The 13,627-nt window shown below is 40.1% G+C and overlaps 1 pseudogene; it reads right to left on the reverse strand.

The window, feature by feature from the left end:
* Positions 1 to 4,511: 4,511 nt before the first annotated feature.
* On the reverse strand, positions 4,512 to 5,362 carry LOC104217654 (mitogen-activated protein kinase kinase kinase 20-like; annotated as a pseudogene).
* Positions 5,363 to 13,627: the final 8,265 nt, after the last annotated feature.

The raw sequence follows: 13,627 nt of genomic DNA on the forward strand, positions 1-13,627 counted from the left end.
GAAGGTCACGCCTTGGGAATGGGGACCCAAGCGAGCGGAGGCCTTCAACGCATTGAAAGCGGCTATGTCTAGTAGCCCCGTCTTGGCCCTTCCTGATCTGGCCAAGCCATTCGAAGTACAAACAGATGCATCTGACTATGCCCTCGGTGGCGTCCTGCTACAAGAAGGGCATCCTGTAGCATACGAGAGTCGGAAGCTAAAAGATGCAGAGCGGTGCTATGCCGCCCATGAGAAAGAATTATTGGCTGTCGTCCACTGCTTGCGCCTCTGGAGGCACTATCAAATGGGAACCCTATTCGTGGTCAAGACAGAAAACACAACTGTTAGTCATTTCATGACCCAGCCGAAGTTGAATGGTCGACAGGCCAGGTGGCAGGAACTCCTAGCTGAATTCCACTTCAACCTGAAGTACCGAAGTGGGAAGACCAATCAAGTTGTTGATGCGCTCAGTCGGAGAGCTGATCTAGCATCGGTGTTCTTACTCGCCACCCTAAGGGGGAGCGAAGTAGCCACCTCCATCAAGGACCAGATACAAGATTTACTCATCAAAGACCCTGCTGCACAGTATTTGGTTGATTTGGTAGGACAGGGCAAGACTCGCCATGTTCTACATGGAAGATGGTTTTCTGAAAGTGAAAGGGAACCGACTTTATGTTCCTAAAGGAGGAGATCTATGAAGGACTCTTCTGGCGGAATGTCATGATACTCTATGGGCCGGCCATCCCGGTGAAGAACGCACCATGGCGTTACTTCGCCGTGCATATTATTGGCCTCAAATAGCCGATGATGTTGCTCAGTATGTGAAGACTTGTCTAGTATGCCAGAAGGACAAGTCAGACCGCTTAACACAGGCGGGACTCTTGGAACCACTAGCTGTCCCAAAGAGACCTTGGGAAAGTGTTTCCCTGGATTTCATCACCGGATTGCCCAAGGTCGGAGATCTAACAACTATCTTGGTTGTGGTAGATCGGTTTTCCAAATATGCTACCTTTATTGCTGCCCCACAATATATATCAGCAGAAGATACAGCTCGACTCTTCTTCTCTCATGTCGTCAAATATTGGGGCCTACCCAAAGATATTGTTAGTGATCGTGACTCACGCTTCACTAGCAACTTTTGGACCCAACTCTTTAAGTGTCTTGGGTCGAAGCTGAATCACAGCTCAAGTTTTCATCCGCAATCTGATGGCCAGACGGAGCGGTTCAATGGTATGTTGGAGGAATATTTGCGTCATTTTGTAACCGGATCGCAGAAGAATTGGGTGAAGCTTCTGGATGCTGCTCAACTGTGTTTCAATTCACAAAAGAGCTCTAGTACAAACAAAAGCGCTTTTGAAATTGTTACCGGACAGCAACCGCTACTCCCACACACAGTCAATGCACCAAATATGTCTAAATCTCCTCGAGCTGCTAGCTTCTCTAAAGAGTGGAAGCAAAATTTGGAGATAGTGCGGAGCTATCTTGTCAAGGCTCAAAAGCGGATGAAGAGGCATGCTGATCAGAATCGTCGCTTTGTTGAATACCAAGTAGGAGACAAAGTGATGGTCAAAATTCCAAAACGTTACTTATTTGCAGGGGTCCATGACCCTCGCTTATTGCAAAAATATATTGGACCCTTGTCCATTGAAAGGCGTATTGGGAAAGTTGCATACCGGGTGGATACCCCAGCTTGGTGGAAAATTCATCATGTCTTCCATGTCAGCCTCCTGAAACCTTTTCGGGAAGATACGGAGGATCCTTCAAGGAGCCAGCTCACAATACCCAGTATTCGAGGGCCCAATTCAACCGGGAAAAGGCGTGTTGAAGCTATCCTTGATGATAGAGTGATTCATGCCTCAAGGAAAGATCACCAAGAGTTCTTGGTGAAATGGCAGGGCTGTGATGCAGAGGAGAACACTTGGGAGAGGGGAACAAACCTCAAAGCCTACAAGAGCCTAATTGAAGATTATCTTGCAAGTAAGGCGCCGAGGACGTCGCCAACTCAGGTGGGGGAGAATGTCATGGGCGGCTTTCCAGCCGTGCCCCATGACCCCTTGGGCGCGCCCCGTGGCGTCCTAGCAAGCCTTCCAATGCCTAGCGCCACGGACGGCCCCGTGGTCTTGGTCGCGCCAAGTGACAAGCGCGCATGTGCCTCTGTCGCCCCACCGATATCCCTCGCCAGCGCCCAACCGCAGGCAGATGCCAACAGCGCCGCGCGCGCAGACAATGCCGCCAAAGACTATGCTGCTGACAACGGACCTGTTTTCTGCCTTATAGCAAACTAAGTCTTTTTCATTGTAAATATAGAGTAGTTTTATTCCATGTACTTCCATTATGTTTCTCTAGCTTAATCAAGTCTAGTCTTGTAGCTTTGGATTATTTTTTTTAAGCATTATTAGGGGGGATCAAGCAATCAAACTTTCTAGCAAGCAAACAATTCTCTGTACTGGTGTCTCTCCCCCTCGACACCGCGTTGCCTTTCTGTAATAGCTTTCATTAATGCAATCAAGCTTTCTTTCATTCTCAATTCTCATTCTTGTTCTCTCAATTGCTCTTGACATTGGTTTTCCCGTACGGCACTGACAATCTAGTCTAGCGTACGGAGGGGACCTCAGTTGGCGGACAACAACTACACTGACATCAGTTGCTTAGCCTTACGTCGCCCTTCCAAGGAATCTCAGGAAGGCGCCGCGTAACAGTTCTAATGCTTGCTTCCGCTGCGCATGTTCTAACACAAATTAGCCTAGTCCATTCAAGAATGTTAAATTGATACTTCCATCAAAATGGTACAGCTAAAACTTCTTTCCATGTATGTTGGCTGTAAATTTACCAAAACCCAGAATTACCAGATTGATCCGACTTTCTGCATTAAATTCTTCAAGCTCCAAATTGGGGCATCAGACAAAACATTTAGGAAAATGGTTACCGTAAAATGGTTTTTGGAGGATAAAACAGAACATTTAGGAAACAAGTTGGAATTGTTATTTATCAAGGAATCTGACCCGCTACTTTTCTGAAAGTCTCCATATCATTTTCTTTGTAGATGGAATTGTCAATTTTGAATAACTAATGTTTCCATCACCATAGCGATCTAGTCTTTTGGAATTCTATTAAACACATTACACACTAAGAAACTTGTGTGATGAATTAGCAACATATAAAATTCCAGAGCTCACTCACGTAGTTAAAATTGTGTGCCATTTTAACACAATTTAAATCCTCTAATTTCATCTGTTTAGGAAAAAAGACAAAAAAATGAAAAAAGGAGTTAGCAGATCAAGGCATAAGCAGCAATATGCTATTCTACAAGACATTATGCTATTCAAAACAGAAGATTCTCTATTGTACATTCTTTAGAGGACATTTAATTTACAGTTAATTTACTTTGATAGCAGTAATAAAGGCCAGAGTTACAGTGTGATCGAGGCACTGTTTCTTCCAACTATTTGTTGAAGAATCTCCTTGCGTTCATTATTTTCTAGAATATTTCCGGAAGTTTGTTCTTAAACTTAGTACTATTATTTTTCTAATTCTATGGTTTCCCCTGATATTTTCAGATTCCTCTTTATCACAAAAGATGAAACTATTAAGAAGCCGGTTGTTTCTAAATTGGTTGACAAATGACCGGGCGCTAACATGGAAACTAGAAGTGAAGCAGATAAGTCATATTAATGAAACCAAAGATTTCTGAAACCTAGCAGATCAACCATACTAACAAACTCAACTGCTGAGTAGCATTTATGAATCTTTAACAGAGCTTGCAGTTTGAAAATCGACTAGCACTTAACATTAGTGAATGAAACAGAATCGAACTCTGCCAGTTTTACTAAGGTATGTATTACAAACTGATGTCACTCATCAATCACCAAAAAAAAAAAGCTTACAACAAGTCGCCTTTCTTTGTAAGGAGCATTGATCAACTATGACCATATATAAAACTTTATTTTATTCAACCAAAAAGGGCTGCACCTGAGATCATCTTCATCACAGGCTGCCTACGCACCCCCAACAAATTCTAAAGAGGGATCAAGCCCACACGTAGTTCTTTTACATACACAGTATTCAATTGTATTGTTTTTGATCTAACAAGGGGCTGCATCTGATCATCTTGGTTGCAGGCTGCCTACGTACCCCTAACAAATCCTAAAGAGGGATCAAGCTCACACGTAGTTCTTTTACATACATTACAAATCAATTATCAATCTGAGTATCTACTTTCAGTATCACCAGCAGCCTTCACTAACTTCTTCAGATTCTCTTCTCTGATTATTGCATCAATGTCCTATGATCAGATCACGGTTATGTGGTTGTATCTTGAATGCTATCTTCTGCTGCGGTCTGCGTAAAATGATCTTTAGCTTCTTAGCTGTCTTTGTTGCTGGATGGACATTGTCTTCTACTTTGGATGAATTCAGGAACGGGTGGTTCAATAGCATGTCGGCTATACAGCGTGAACTGGGATTCTTGAATGCTATCTTCTGTTGCGGTCTGTGTAAAATGATCTTTAGCTTCTTAGCTGTCTTTGTTGCAGGCTAGACATTATTGTCTGCTACTTTGGATGAATTCAGGAACGGATGGTTCAACAGCATCTCCGCTGTCCAACGTGAACTGGGATTCTTGACCAGACACCTCTTCAAAAAATCTTGTGCTTCGTTCGACAACTTTGCATTCTGAAACATTGGTTCCTCAAACCCGATTCTGTATAAAACATTCGAATCTTGACTATCTTCATCTGATTCCCACAGCGGTGTCCCCGTCATCAACTCGTAGACAGTGCAACCAAGAGCCCATATATCAACTTCTGGTCCGTACTTTTCGTCAACCACGGATTCTGGTGCCATATACCTTTCAGTTCCTCTCAGTCCCTGCTTTCCTGTTCTGCTCTGTTCCAAAGTCATAGAGAGCCCGAAATCTGTGATCTTGGCTGTTTCATCAGAGCCCGCAAGAAGAATGTTATCGGGCTTGATGTCGCAATGAATAACTCCTCTGCTATGTATGTGAACGAGCCCTAAAACAACATTCCTCGTGTGTTTTCTAACTTCAAACTCTGACAGTCCTTTCCTGAGTTGTAGTTGTGAAGACGACCGGCTAAGCTTCCTCCGGAGGCATATTCGAGAAGTAAGTTGTAAACGGCGACGCCATCTTGTAGTTCAATATTAGGTCTGAAACAGTGAATTACGTAAGGCGAGTCTGCAAACATGGTGAGGAATGCCTCTTCTTCTTGCAACGATTGAGAGCGATGGGGTAAGCAAGATTTTATGGCGATGAGAGGTGGAAGACGCTCTAACGTGGGAGGTTGATTATCGGAAGTCGAAGCTAAAGAAACAACTCCAAATCCACCTTCACCCAATGTTCTCACACTCTTCCACAAGAGTGAAGCCATTTCTGAAAGTAATTTGTGAAATATCACGATTTAATTCGTGAACGTCTGCTGCTGCTGCTTCGTACTCTTATATTGTAAGGTGAAGTTGTCCCAATCCTTTATTAAGTAGGATTCTACTTTTGTTTCCTATTTTTACTTTCCATGTTTCTGTTACGGCCCTATTCTTTTTCTCAAATCCACGTATTTAAATTCCACTCCTCTCCGGCAACAATTCTTTTTTTTTAGCACTACTAACTCTATTTTTATAAAATTCCATAACCGTCCTTTTGATTTTTAATATAAACGTATATACCACTTTCAAGGAAATTCTTGCAGTGAAGAATGGAATCAAGAAATTCAACTTTTTCTTGATACATACAGAATTTCTGATAGAAATGGATATGAAGGCCTTCCCAAAGATGCTCCACATAAATGCAAAAATTATTCTCAATCTTCAGCTTCTCAGATGGGCACAATGGTTCTCTCCATACAAATTTCAAGTCAAGCACCTGAAAGGAAAGGATAATATTCTCGTAGATTTTCTGTCTCGACCGGAAGAATTCTCAAAGAGATTTTCCCTCGCAAAAATGAAGTCAAAACAGAAGCTAATCAGCCACATCTTCATGTTTTCAAATGTACCATGAACAAGTTCATTGAAACCAACAGATCATCCACCGGAGTTGTGCAACCTCATGGATCCCTTTGATCCATCAATTTTAATGGAAAGAAGAACTTATTATGAGCTCCAAGTTTTCCGACAACATGGAGGATCCATCCTTAAGCCTTATGGGGTCAATCCAGAATATCCGTTCTGCCATATATTCATAGCTAAAGCTAAGGATTTTCCACAAGAACTATTATAGTTTTTCTGGTACTTATGCCATCAGTATTATATTTTCATGGAATTCAAATGCAACGCCTTCAAAGTTTTTGATAACATTGCACCAGCTCTAAAAGTATTTTTGCTATGGTTCAAACATAAAAGATATTGGATAAAATGTTTCAACGATTCTTACACAACAAAGGTATTCATGTTCCATAGGCCAATGAAGATTATTAATGGAAAAGTCCAGGTGAAGCAGAGGCATCATTCTGGTGGAAATTTTCCGTGTCCATTTTATCAATGGAGGAAGAATATAGCGAGGCACAAAGAATCCTTTTCCAGCAAAATAGGTGCATCCCGAGAGAGATATGGCCAAAAGATTGGGCAAGCTGGAATTATACCAACACTCATCCTCACTGGGAAAGAGACCGGGAAGCAGCAAAAGAGTATCAAACCCCATACGAAGTCATCCGAGAAAGGATCACTCACAATATTTCCAGATTAAAGTTGCGGATTACATCTCTCAGTCCAAAGGAGAAAGAACACAGCGGAGAAGGACCGTCAAGTTCCAGGCATTACTACACAAGATCTTTGAAAAATGCCTAGAAGACAACCCTAGAATCAATGAAGGATAATTATCTAAATCCCTACTAATCCCACCCTAATCCAACATTACCCACCAAAAAACCCTCAAAAATCATCTACCCATGCCATGACAAATTTTCACATCTTTCCATACTATCCGGGCACCACTTCCACTTGTTTTCACATGCTTCCACATGCTTCGTCACATGCAACACCCTACTTTCACATGTAGTCACATGCTCCCTCATACTTTCACATGCTACACCATGTATATTTCACCCCTTTCACATGTTTTCAGGAGCTTTTTAGTTATTTTGCCTTAAGTCTTTCACATGCCAAGAAGGACCCACATGTAGATAAGTTTGTCATGTAAGATAGGTTTATTTATTATGTAAGTTTGTCTTGTAATAACCTCCTAGTCCTATATAAAGGAGGCCTTGTAGTAGTTGGAAGATCATCTTCTAACATTTGTAAATCTTTTGTGATATATTACATATGAGTGCTTTCTAAATTTTCCTCTTGTTCTTTCTTTCGAATGGATGGAAAGGCCGGTCCATGTATGAAAATAGAGTAAGTATACTCTTTGAAAGTTAGCTTATTGTAGTATGAAAGTTTTCTGAGTTATAAACACCTAACGTTGGTTATAGTACAAAAGTTTTCTGAGTTGTGTAGCTTGGAAAACCATCCCTTATGGGTTGTAGAAGCCAGCCCCTTTGTAGGAAAACTTTTGCGACTATAAAAAAATTAATTGTTTGTGTAGCTTGGCAAGCCGTCCCTTATGGGTTGTTGAAGTCAGCCCCTTTGTAGAGAAACTTTCGTATCTAAAATTTAGTTTGCTTTCTTGGAGTATCTTGCTCTGTTCCTTATACTGCGGTATCAGAGCCCATCCTTTCGAAGGGAGGAACAGGTTACTAAATGTGTCTGAGTTATTTCCATCATCATCTTCCTTTGAAAAAATGAATATTTCACCTGCTCTATATAAAACCGTGTCCAAAAAATATGATTACCTCTATGAAGTAGATATCCTGCCCGACAAAAAGTATCCTCCACTGAACTACCCCTCATAAACCCCTACACAGCTTTTGCCAAAAATTCATTTGCACCCTGGACCCAAATTCGTTCTTTAGTTCAACACAGACCAAAAGGAGTCAAAGAATATGTTGTTGCCTCAAAACTTGACCAGCATCCTATTCTTGCCACTCGAGAGGAGCAATTTATCACTCTTCAAATCCTGGATGATTTTCCCAGACAATGGTGAGATCATGGTTTTACCCATATCCATTTTGGTGCTATCTGAATCGCTTAAACATATCACGGAAGAAAAGGTCAACCTGTTGTAGCTCACATTTCTCTTCTAGATACAAGATACTTGGAGTACCAATATGCAAATTTGGGTACTGCAGAAGTTACACTGTATGCCGAGACTGTCTTCATAACTATCTTTCCAAATTTCAACATGTCCCTTTATGATCCATACTTAACCGAAGCTCTAAAAATCCAAGTCCAAATCCAAGGAGCCCTTCAAGCCAAAGATTCTATCCAAGCCATTCTTATTCACCAAATGGCGTGGCGAGTCCAAAATCACGCTATGGATCTTTGCCTTCCCAGAGGAGAAAATGTTTTACTCTTAAATATTGATGCTACCAAAGTAAACACCATGTGCACCCAAATACCCAGACAAATTTCCAGAGATGAACTTGTAAAAATTCTTCCTGAATCCTGGATCACAAATTATGAAAATTTAAGAAATGACAAAACCATTTGCATAAGCTTGACCATTCCCATCTCAAAAAGCCCAATAAAATCATCTTCTCTTGCCAAATGATTCAACCCAAAGATACAATAGATATATACCCTAAACATGATGGAGATTTCTTTTGGAATATACAAAGAATCATGGAAGAACATGACTGGCGTCAAAATTTTGACAAAGAAGGAAAAAGGCTTGGTGGTTCAAATGTCCCTTTACGGGACACTGCCCTTGGGGTCTTAATTGCGACTGCCAAAACTGTTTGGAAGATCCAATTGGAGAATATAATGAACACCACCAGTGTCATTGGGAAAGGTTCGGCCTCAACAAAACCAAACAAAAATCCAAGAATAAGGGGAAAATCACTGAAAATCAATTTCGAGCCAAATATGCAAATAAAGATCCTTCAATTGGCTCATTAAACCGTCCATGTAAATATGAATTTCTTGTCAGTTACAAACCCCAGGAATGGCCAAAATTACCAGAAAAATTCACTCCAAGCTGGGAGGATAGTGAAACCACACCCAAACCCAAATCACCATCAGCTCATACGCCAGAATCCAAAAAGCCACTTGAACCTGAAACTTCACTAACTCAAAAACCCACAAATCCCACACAACCACAGATATTCATGCTAAGTCCTTCAAACTCCAGTCATACCCAAGATTTTCCTTCACTTCAACCTTTTGAAAAAGAGGGTATAAGCCATGCTCCAAAAATTCCCAAGAAAAACATAGTGAGAAAAATCCCCAACAAGTGAAATCGAAGCAACAATGAACTAGCAATCAGAAAACTCCATCTGCCAAAATAAGGTGTTGAGAAACATTGGCAACACCATAAAGAATGTGAACCATACACAAAACAAAATGATGAGCAAAGTGGAAACAATTGAGAAAAAGATGGAACAGACATCGTCTCACCATGTCGGACTAATCAAGGCCTTGGAACTAAGATTGGAAAATTTACAATATGAGATTTGTCCACCAGGAACTTCACTTTTCCAATTCTTCCAACAACAACAAAAGGAGACGATTTCCATTAGAGAACAAATTCAACTTTTGAGAAATGACCACTTTGAGACACAAAAGGGGCCAGTTTTCCCCTCAAAACCGACCTTCTTCCCTATGTCTCGACAAGAATATTCCCTACGTAAATTAGACTACACCTTTTCTACTTTTCCGTCTACCTCACAAAATCCAATCTCTTTCACCCAACCCTTAAAAGAAGAACATGATTTTGATATCGCAAAAATGATTTGAGAAAGGAAAGATGCCCTTGCAGCACAGAAACAAACCAAGAAAAGGCGTGACCAAGGAGAAAGTTCAAAAGGATCAAACCTCGAAAATTTGATGATTTTTTACCAGAAGGCTCCAGACCTCTATATCTCCCAGCCAAGATGCATATAAGAAGAAGATACTCCATGGTCGGAATCTCTAAATTCATCAGATGATGAAACAATGGAAGATAGCTCTCAATCAAGCAATGAATCCACAACAAACTCTTCTGAAAACGACAATCCCCCAATATTTGTAAACCAGCCAAGAGACCCAGAAGTATCTGAAGTAGATGAGGAACAAGAAGGCATGACATATGAGCCAATACCAGAAAGAAGATATGAGCCCATGGCGTGGTTTCCACACTTTCACCTTAGATGACGTCAAGGTTTCAAGATGGACTCAAAGGATCCAAGACTTCAATACTTAGATGGTGACCAAAAATTTGGTGGAACGAGAAAAGTATATCATCCTGTCAGAACTCACTTCATGGTTCTCAGGAGTCCTCAGAGATTGGTAGAACTCACTTGCTTCAAGACAAAAATACTTTTCTTACTTCCCAAGATTTTGCCTTCAACATCAGGATCCTACATAAAGTTTTCTGTGGAGATACTGGCCAAATACAGGAGAAAATATGAAGACAACTCTTCCAGATGAAGTGTGTGTCATTCGACAGAAATGACATTGACAAGTATTTTAAAAAAATGGCGAATATATACTTTGAAATCGGCGGAGACATCAATCTGAAGCAAGCCTTTGTCTCTTCCCTTCCAAAGCTGTTGGCAAGCCGAACCATGACCATCATTGAAGAAACGTTTCAGTCCATAACAATCCAATAAATTGGTTACATCAGGCAAGCTATTTTCGTCGCATTGGATGACATTTGTACAAAGCGCTCAGCCCTAAAGCAAATTATTCAGCATAATCTACGCTTGACAAAGCATGCTACAAATCTGATCTAATCACTGGATCAGGATGTTCCTACCACATATCTAGGCGACAGAGAGAATTCAAGAGGTTCAGATGGCCAAGAATTCCAGATGGAAAATCAAGGTCCAAGAGACGCACAAAATATTTCAGACACAAAAGGCCATGAAATTTTCACAAGAAGAACATATGCTTTATTTGCCATAAGATTGGACATTTCGCAAAAAACTGTCCCCAATCAAGAAGATCTGTCAAACTCCTTGAAGATATTGAAGATTACACTGGCATACATCTTGGAAAAGAGGAGGACCTTTAATCCATATTCTCTGTGGATGATGAACCTAATGAAGAAACTTTATTCTCTCTTGATGTCTATGAAGATCAAGGCAATGATCACTACTAAATTTCAGAACCAGTTATCGAAGCCCAAGAAGAGATTAATGCTTTTGTAGTTGTTCCTTAAGTAGAGCTCAAGGTCTATACATCCAAATGGGATAAACCAACTCGAGTTATTGCTTTCATCGACACCGGAATTGATTCCTCACTCATAAATCCTGTGGTTCTCTCTGAAGATCAATGGGTGCCACACTTTAAGGATTTTAATACTGCATCAAATGGAATCCTGACTAGCACCGTCATCACAAACATCCGGTCACGATTGAGTTCTTTCCAGGATTGAAGTACATAACCAAGCTGATAGGGTCTGATGTACCAGGAAAAGATCTTATTGTTGGATTCGACATTTATAGACAACTTAGAGATCAACTCCAGATCAAGGCTAATGGGATAGTTTTTAAAAACCAGTTCAAACCTTATTATGAGATTCCAAGGCTATTCCAAATCACCAATGACGAACAAATCAAAGAAATTGAGCAAAATCTCATTGAATATTCATGTGCTGAATCAGACAAGGATTTCATGAAGAAAGGGAAAAGCCCATTATGGAAAAACAAAGAGTTTTTTATCAAGCTCCCTTTCAAGAAAAATGAAAACATCAATCCAACAAATGCCAGTCATTCAGGTATGAATCTAGATCATCTTCATCTTGCAAAGAAAATATGCGAAGAACTTTTGGAATTTGATCTAATAGAGCCGTCAGATTCACAATGGGCATGCGAAGCATTTTATGTCAACAAAAGAGCTGACCAGACAAGAGGAAAACTCAAGTTAGTTATTAACTACCAACCCCTTAACCACTTCCTCCAAGATGATAAATTCCCCTTCCCAAATAAACTCACTCTTTTCTCCCACTTAGCCAAGTCCAAATATTTTTCAAAGTTTGATCTAAAATCTAGATTTTGGCAATTGTGAATACACCCTGAAGAAAGACCTAAAATGGGATTTTGCATCCCCGATCATCACTTCCAATGGAAAGTCATCCCTTCAGATTAAAAATTGCACCCTCTTTATTTCAAAAGGCCATGATAAAAATCTTCCAGCCCATCCTCCATACCTCCTTAGTTTACATTGGTGACATCTTGTTATTTAGTGATACATTGGAAGAACATGTCAACTTACTTCGTCAATTTAATGCATTGGTAACACAGTACGGGATCATGCTTTCTACAAAAAGATGGTTCTTGCAAAAGGAGATCGATTTTCTCGGAATGCATTTTGTCAAAGGTGAATACAGTCCAGGACCACATATATGTCATGAATTACTCAAATTTCCGGACACCAACCTCACAACAAAGAAGATCCAACAGTTCTTGGGTGTAATAAATTATGTAAGAGATTTCATCACAAATATCTCTACATACATTTCACCGCTTAGAGAAATGCTCAAGAAAAATACTCCATCATGGGGAGAAAAACAGGATGAAGCAGTCAGAAAAATGAACGAGATATCTAAAAATGTCAAGTCCCTCTACATCTCTTCAGATGGAAAGAAGATACTGCAAACTGATACCAGCAATGAATATTGGAGTGCTGTTCTATTTGAAGAAAATGATGGTCAGAGGAAAATATGTGGATACGCCAGTGAAAAGTTCAGAGATGCCGAGCAGCATTATCACTCCACTTTCCAGGAAACTTGCAGTAAAGTATGGAATCAAGAAATTCAACTTTTTCTTGATACATACAGAATTTCTAATTGAAATGGATATGAAGGTCTTCCCAAAGATGATCCAGATAAATGCTAAAATTATTCTCAATCCTCAGTTTCTCAGATGGGCATAATGGTTCTCTCCATACAAATTTCAAGTCAAGCACCTGAAAGGAAAGGATAATATTCTCGCAGATTTTCTGTCTCGACCGGAAGAATTATCAAAGAGATTTTTTCCCGCAAAAATAACGTCAAAACAGAAGCTAATCAGCCATATCTTCATGTTTTCAAATGTACTAGGAACAAGTTCATTGAAACTGACAGATAATCCACCACAGTTGTTCAACCTCATGGATCCCTTTGATCCATCAATTTTAATGGAAAGAAGAACTTATTATGAGCTCCAAGTTTTCGACAACATGGAGGATCCATCCTTAAGCCTTATGGGGTCAATCCAGAATATTAGTTCTGCCATATATTCATAGCTCAAGCCAAGGATTTTCCACAAGAACTATTATAGTTTTTCTGGTACCTATGCCATCAGTATTATATTTTTATGGAATTCAAATGCAACGTCTTCAAGAATTTTTATAACATTGCACCAGCTCTTAAAGTATTTTTACTATGGTTGAAACCTAAAAGATATTGGATAAAATGTTTCAACGATTCCTACACAGTAAAGGTATTCATGTTCCATAGGCCAATGAAGATTATTAATAGAAAAGTCCAGGCGCAAGTAGAGGCATCATTCTGGTGGAAATTTTCCGTGTCCATTTTATCAATGGAGGAAGAATATAGTGAGGCACAAAGAATCCTTTTCCAGCAAAATAGGTGCATCTCGAGAGAGATATGGCCAAAAGATTGGGCAAGCTGGAATTATACC

Source organism: Nicotiana sylvestris, chromosome 1 (genome assembly GCF_000393655.2).
Source record: "Nicotiana sylvestris chromosome 1, ASM39365v2, whole genome shotgun sequence".
Lineage (NCBI taxonomy): Eukaryota > Viridiplantae > Streptophyta > Magnoliopsida > Solanales > Solanaceae > Nicotiana > Nicotiana sylvestris.